This window comes from Sciurus carolinensis, chromosome 11 (assembly GCF_902686445.1).
Source record: "Sciurus carolinensis chromosome 11, mSciCar1.2, whole genome shotgun sequence".
Classification (NCBI taxonomy): domain Eukaryota; kingdom Metazoa; phylum Chordata; class Mammalia; order Rodentia; family Sciuridae; genus Sciurus; species Sciurus carolinensis.
In genome coordinates, this window is record NC_062223.1 from 119,284,646 (window position 1) to 119,292,302 (window position 7,657).

General features: G+C 44.0%; 1 pseudogene; it reads left to right on the forward strand.

The window, feature by feature from the left end:
- The first annotated feature begins 1,385 nt into the window (after positions 1-1,385).
- Positions 1,386-1,500, forward strand: LOC124960804 (uncharacterized; annotated as a pseudogene).
- Positions 1,501-7,657: the final 6,157 nt, after the last annotated feature.

Sequence of the window (7,657 nt, forward strand, 5' to 3'; positions counted from 1 at the left end):
TTAGTTTGGTATTAATATAATTAGCACAGTTTTTTGATGATTTGTGTTTGAATGGTGTCAGAGTTCATCCAGAGAAACAGAACCTACTGGAGATCTCTATGTAGATATACAGGGCTGTGTGTGTGTGTGTGTGTGTGTGTGTGTGTGTGTGTGTACACAGAGAGAGAGAGAGAGAGTTAAGGAATTGGCTTATTGGCTTATGTGACTGTGGGGCTGGCAAGTCTGAAATCTGTGGGGGTAGGGGCCCGGCTGGCAACTCTCCAGTAGCAACTGAGTCTATATTCCACAGGCAGAATTTCTTCTTTCTCAGTTTTACTTTCAAAGCCTTTTAGCTAATCAGATGAGACCCACCCAGATGCTGGAAAATAATTTCCTTTAAGTCAACTGGGTGTCGATGTTAACATCTACAACATACCTTCACAGTAACACCTGGATTAGTGTTGCTTTGAGCAAATGAGTACTACAACTAAGCCAAGTTGACACATAAAACTAACCATCATAGCTGGGCATGGTGGTGCACACCTGTAATACCAGTGGCTCCGGAGGCTGAGGCAGGAGGATTGAAATTTCAAAGCCAGCCTCATCAATTTAGTAAGGCCCTAAGCAACTTAATAAGATCCTATCTCAAAACAAAAAATAAAAAGGGCTGGGGATGTGACTCAGTGGTTAAGCCTGCCGGGGTTCAATCCCCAGTACCAAAAACAACAACAAAAAAACTAACCATCACAAATAATTAGATTTTTTTTCTACCCTTCTACTTTCAAATTGTTTGGTTTTGCACTTAAGGTGCACCTCTTACAGTCAGTACACACTTGGTCCTCCCTGTTAGTCTAGTCAGATAATCTACACCTTTTAATTAAAGCGTTTGATTTATTCATTTTATCAATAATTATATCAAACTACATTTAAGTACATCAAATATAATTTGATGTGATTATTGATGAATTCGCATTTGTTTGCTATTTTCTATTTGTTTTCAATTTCTTTCATTTGTTCCTCCTCTTCTGACTTCTTCATAACTAATCAAATATTTTGAAATTAATTTCTGTACTAGCTTTTTGGCTATTTTTCTTTGCATTTTCAGGGATTGGTCCAGGTGTTATAATATGCGTCTTTTTTTATTGGTGTATTATAACTGGGGCATATAGTGGGATTCGTTATGTCGTGTTTGTGCATGCACTTAACATAATTTGCTCAATCCCATTTCCTATATCTTCCCTTCCCCCCATAATATGCATCTTTATTTTATCAGAATATTAACATTGTAGTGATTCACATAAAATAAAGGAATCTTGAAACATATATAGTTCTATTTACATTTACCCCCATACTTCTCACTGACTTTGATAATACATATTAACTCACATAGATATTAAACCCCTCACATCACTTCTCAACTTTTTGGTTAAGATCACGTGTAGTATCTGTTCTTATCAGTTTAATATCTGATAGTAAACCCTTCACTACTACAGTGTTATAACTTTTTTATTTTCAACAGTCATGTGTCTTTTAAAGAACGTAAGAGAAGACAATATATCTTTTCTATTTACCCACCTGTTTATCATGTCTGATGGTCCTTGGTTTCTCTGTAAATCTCGGTTACCATCTGCTGCCATTTCCCTTCAGCCTAAAAAACTTCCTTTAACATTTCTTGTAGTGTAGTTGTGCTACTAATGAATTTTCTTTATTTTTATCTTGAAATTTATTTTCTCTTCATTTTGAAAGCAGTTTTACTGAATTGAGTTGGCAGGATTTTGTTGTTTTGTTTTAGTATTTTAAAAATGTCACTTGGAACTGGGCACGGTGGCTCATGTCAGTGGTACAGCACCCATGGGTCAATCCCTAGTACCACAAAAAATAAAAAATAAAATAAAAGATTCTGCTCAATTGTGTTGTAGCCTCTATCATTTCCTATGGGAAGTCAGCCATCATCTGTGGGATGCATTCAGTATATTTAATCTGTGAATTTAAGCCGTTTGGGTCTCAGGCGCCTATGTGGGGTTTTCGGTGTTTATCTTGCTTGGGGTTCACTAAGGTTCTTAGATCTCTAAGTTGATGTCTTTCACCAAATTTATAAAATTTTGGGTCATTTTTTCTTTAGATATCTGCTGATTCATTTTCTCACCCCTTTCCTCCTTTAACTCCAGTTAGATTCATCTAGGAATGCTTGGTGTTTAATACAGACCTCCAAAGAGTTCTTCATTTTTCCTTAGTATTTTTATCTTTGTCCTTATGATAGAATCGTTTCTGTTAGTCTATTTATGAGTTCACTAACTCTGTTTCCTGATATCTTCAATCTGCTATTAAGCCCTTCCAGTGAATTTTTTACTTCATTCATTGGTTATTTCAGCTCTAGAATTTCCATATGATTCTTTTATTACAGTAGTTTTTGCCATGATTTTCCATCTATTCATTCATAATTAAAATATTTTCCTCTAAATTCTCAAATACATTGTAACAACTGCTTTAAAATCTTTGCTAATTATGATTAACTGGAACATCTCAGGGCAGAGATCAACTGACTGATGTTTAAATTGAGTATGGATAACGGTTTCCTATTTCTTTGCATGTCTAGTGAGTGCTGACTAAGTACTGGACATTATGAATGATTTGTTATACAGACTCTGGATTCTGTTATATTTCTATGAATGGTCATTTTATTCTAGCTCTCAGTTAACTTGGATAGAACCAAACTCCACACTCTGTCTCCCCTATAGTGAGCAACATCTGAAATCTTTGCTCAGTTCTTTCAGCTTCTCGTTGTCACTTTTTTGCAAGTCTGTCCAGAGTCTCCTTTGTGTTTGTTAGTTTTAGCTTAATAGCTTAGCAATCAGTCAAGGATTTGAACCAATTTCATATAATATAAGTTCATATAGAGATTTTGGATTTCAACTACTCTTCAATACCTTCCCTTTCAGCTCCCCTCCCCAATTTTCTGGTCGTTTCACCCTAACACTTCAAACTAGTAAGCCCGCAGATTCTACCCCTGGAGTCACTCATGATGTGCCCTCAGAAAAAGATCACACCCTCACATCTCACAAACATCATTCCTTGCAGGTCATTTTTTAATTATGTTTTTGTTTATATTTTTATTTGTTCCTTCTAGTTATCCACGACAGTAGAATGTATTTTGACGTATCATACACACACAGAGTATAACTTCCCATTCTTATGGTTGTACCTGATGTGGAGTTACACTGGTCATGTGTTCATATATGAACACAGGAAAGTTATGTCGGGTTCATTCTACTGTCTTTTCCATTCCCATCCCTGCGCTTCAGGTGATTTTTTTGAGATACTTCATTGGTTTCTGTTTGCTTTTAGTCATTCTCCATTGTCTTCAAATAATTGCTTTTCTTTTTTAAGACTGGTCAGAAGGCTAGGGGTACAACTCAGTGGTAAAGTGCTTGCCTAACCTGCATAAGGCCCTGGGTTCTACCCAGCACTGAAAAAAAGCAATAATTAATAATAAAATTAAATTTAAAAAATTTTAAAAATTGTCTAGATATTATAATTGCTATCGGCTGCTGGTGGCTCCTTGGGGTTTGAAAGTTAGTCCAACAAAGCTACTTTTCCCACTACTTGAAAACAGAATTTTATTATCCCTTTTTAACCTAGCAGGAAACTGAGACTCAGAGAAAAGTGATGTACCTGGCCCAAAGTCTTACAGCTAATAATCAACTCCAATATACAAGTCTTGTCACAGTTGACTGTCATCTGTTCTGAAATACTCCCTTCTCCCTCTTTTCACCTCTTTTCACACAGAGTTTTACTCTGTGTGTGGGGGGGTGCAAACACTCCACTCTGCATTCATTAATTGAGCTTGCTTTTTCTTCCACTGTCAGTACAACTGATGAGGTGGAAAGGGGCTTTTGGCCACACCAATGCTGACTAGCTATGCTGGTAGTGGTGAGGTCACCAGCAGCAGCATTCTGCACATAGCAGGTGCTTATTGTTTCCCAACTGAAGGCAGAAAACGGCAAATGGGATCTCAGGACATGGGTGCTGAGGGTAGTTCTCAGTCTGATACAAAACAGATAAGAGACCTGAGACAACTCTACTCATTACTCTGACTTCAGTTTCCTATGTGTATAGATGAATGATAATTCACAGTATGATGGTATTGTTCTAAAGATCAAAGAGAAGAGTGTGTGTTTGTGTGTACATGTGTATGTGCACTATAAATTTGTAAAGTTCACAAATATGAGTCCTCATTGTTGTCATTGCCTGGTGAGAGGATGGCAGGTGGTAAACTCGGCCACATGGATAGAGTGGCTTTTTCCAGCAACTGGGGCAGAGGGAATCTCCCAGGGGTAATCCTCTGAGAGTTAACCTGGTAGTAACGACGCAGGAAGGGTAAAGAGGTGACCCAAGAGACGGCCCATAAATATGAAGCTGAAAAGACTTAGAAACCTAAAAGTTCAGTCTCAGGAACCAGGGTGTCTGCAGAGAAGCAGGACTGACTATACTCAGAACTAGAAAAAAAGAAATACAAGCGTTTGATGCACACCCTGTTTGGAGAAAGACTGTGGAAATCAAAAAACAATGGGTTAGCCAGGTGCAGAGGCACACGCCTATAATCCCAGCAACCCCGGAGGCTGAGGCAGGAGTTTGGCAAATTCAAAGCCAGTCTCAGCAACTTAGTGAGATCCTGTTTCAAAATAAAAAATAGAAAGGGGTGGGGATATAGCTCTGTGGTAGAGTGCCCCAGGGTTCTGGTATGGGAAAAAGAAGAAGAAAGAAGAAAGAAGGAAGGAGGAGGAGGAGGGGAGGAGGAGGAGGAGGAGGAGGAGGAGGAGGAGAAGGGAAAGAAAGAAAGAAAGAAAGAAAGAAAGAAAGAAAGAAAGAAAGAAAGAAAGAAAGAAAGAAAGAAAGAAAGAAAAAGTGGAGGGTGGAAGAACCAGAAAAAAAAAAGTAAGATGTTTCTGTGTCACCCGGCAGTTCCTTGGGAGGCGAGAGGAGACCTACCACATATGTGGATAACAGAGACATTCCAGGTACCAGAGAGGCATTTTCCAACTGCTGGGAGTCAGGGGGAATTCATCAGGCCTCACTAAGGACTCCTGGTGACAGTTCTCAAGAATGGATGAATCATCACTTGTTCTGATGACAAGCCCAATGAGAAGACACAATCTGCCTCCCAGAGAAGAACCATGTTTGGCAGACCCAAATACCGCCCACTCACACTGCTCATTACAGTAGTAGCTAACATGCTTGGCGCAGGCACAGTTCTGACCCATGTGTGTGTCTGCCAAATATCACAATTGTAAGTATGTCTCACAACAACGCTGTGAGAGTTTTATACATGACATTGCCATTATGCTTTCTCTTTCAGTCTTCCGGAGCTCTGTTTATCAAGAATAAGTTCCCTGGACATGAACTGCCTTAGGTTATGCTGAATCAACCGCAGGGTCTGAAACCAGGAAAGAGACCCCAACTTGTGGTGATCCCAACCCCCCCAATACATATAGTAGGTGTTACAGTTTATTGAGGGCCTGACATGGGGTCCTACTAGGCAACTGGCCGTGGGCAAGGTGATAGTGATTAAGGTCACAGCTTAGTGGTGGTGTGGCAAATTAGGACCTAGCCTTAGGACAGGCACATCATGAGGTGGGGAAAGGGGGTCTGCCATCCAACAAGTGATGATTTGAGGTGACTGCAGGGAGTGAGGAAGGCATGTACAAGATCCAAATCCCACAAACGTATAATTTACTGGGTTCTGCATGTGTATGACCCTGTCGCCGCCGCCACCCCGGACTTCAGAGCCCTTAACTGCTCTCCCTGCAGTGACGCTGGCTCACTCGGATCTGTTCCCCATATAGCAGCCAGAGGAATCTTTCTGTCACCCACACACATACACTCACACACACACCCCCTATTCAACCTAAATGCCTGCCATGGCCTCCCGTTGCTCTCAGGATAGACACCAGGTCTTCAGAAGGTCCAATCGCCCCCAGTCTGGCCCCACTTCGCATGCTCAGAATTTAGCCGCAGGAGGTTGGCATGGATGAATGGCGGGTCTTTGGCCAGGACCTGGGCTCCAAGTCGCATGCCAATGCCTCCTTAGCTGGCGAAGCAGATCAAAGGAGCCAACTCAGCTGCAAGTGCTTCCTGCAACTGCAAAGCTCTGCACAAGCGGTGGGCGTCGTTCACACCCCAGTGGAGGCCGGAAGGCGGCCAGCAAGGGCCAGGCAGAGGGGCGAGGTCCGGGCGCGGCGGGACGCGGAAGGGCGCGCGCCCCCGTGCGGCGAGGGGTGACGCGGCGGAGGCGGCGGAGCTGTGGGAGCGGTGGGAAGCCCGTGGCGCCCAGGCTCTCAACGCTGCCGGGCCTGCCCCGGCTCGCTCGGCTTTGATGGCAGCTCCCGCCCCCCACAAAGGCCTGTTTCATGGCCAGCGCGGGAATGGGCTTTATGACCGCCCTCGGGTTCCCTGCAGCCGGCAGAAACCTGCTCTGAAATCCACTGTCCAGCGGGTCCGTCTCATATGTGCTGGTGTTAAGCTTTGTTCTGGCTCTGCTGTGAGCCCTGTTCTAGTGTCACGGTTCCTGTCCCTGGGTCTGCGTCCCTGCTCCTAGGACCCCTCCTCTCTTTGCAAGTAGGCACCATGTTGGACTAATTCATTTCCCGTCCCTAGCACCAACTGCAGCCTGGTCCAGAGCGGGTAGTCAGCAAAGGCTCGCTGAATGAACATATGAGCTCGTTTAATGCTCCCAAGTACCCTCTACGGGGGCCATTTATCTTTATTGTCTTAATGAGGAACCTGGGGCCCAGGGAGGTCACCAGCCCAGCATCAGGCGACGTAGAAGGGAGCAGCAGGTGAGGGGATGCTGAATGGATAAAATGAACTTCTGAAGGGAGATTCCCTGAGCTTGGTGAGTTTAAAATAGCCAGCTCCAGGGCAGAGAGCCCACCCTGGGACAGGCTGAGCCCACCCACAGAGCAGCAGAGCAATCAGAGCAGGAGTGGGCTGCCTGTGCCTGGCACCCAGGAGCAACAGTGGCAGCTGTTGAAATGGAGTCTGCTGTACTGAGCACCTGGCACCTGGCAGGATTCGGACATCAAGTGACTCCCCATTGGGGCTGCTCTAAGGAAGAACCTTCCTACCTCTTTTTCAACATGATAATATCATATGGCACGCTGAAGTAAGCTGATGAACTAGAGGCTGAGGACCAGGACCCTGGACCACTGAGCGGACCAGGTGTGGGACAATTGTCTTGACCACACAGCTGTAACCCAGTCTTGGCACACTGACCTGTCTTGCCTCAGGTTAGACTCTGTTCTTGGAGACAAGACTGCAACCTGCAACCCCTCTCCAAGAGTGCGTGTCTTCACAGGGGCCAACAACACTGGTTCCCCTCCTCACAAATTTCCCCCATCTTCTTAAATTCCCCCTGCTCGCTAGGTCCTAAAGCCCCCTTCCCTGCCCCAACTCCCCCTCCACTTTCTGTGGAGTCCAACTTCCCTATTCCTTATGCAGACCGTTGGGCACCATGATGGTAAGTATGGCTGTGGATTTGGGTGGCCTGGGTTCAACTCCCAGCTCCAACTGTCTTCTTGCTGTGGGACCTTGGGCCAGTTCCTCTGTTTCTCTGTGTCTCAGTTTCTCGTTGGTAAAGGGAAGGAGTGCTGTATCTGTGGTGGAGTTGTTGGGAGGGCTA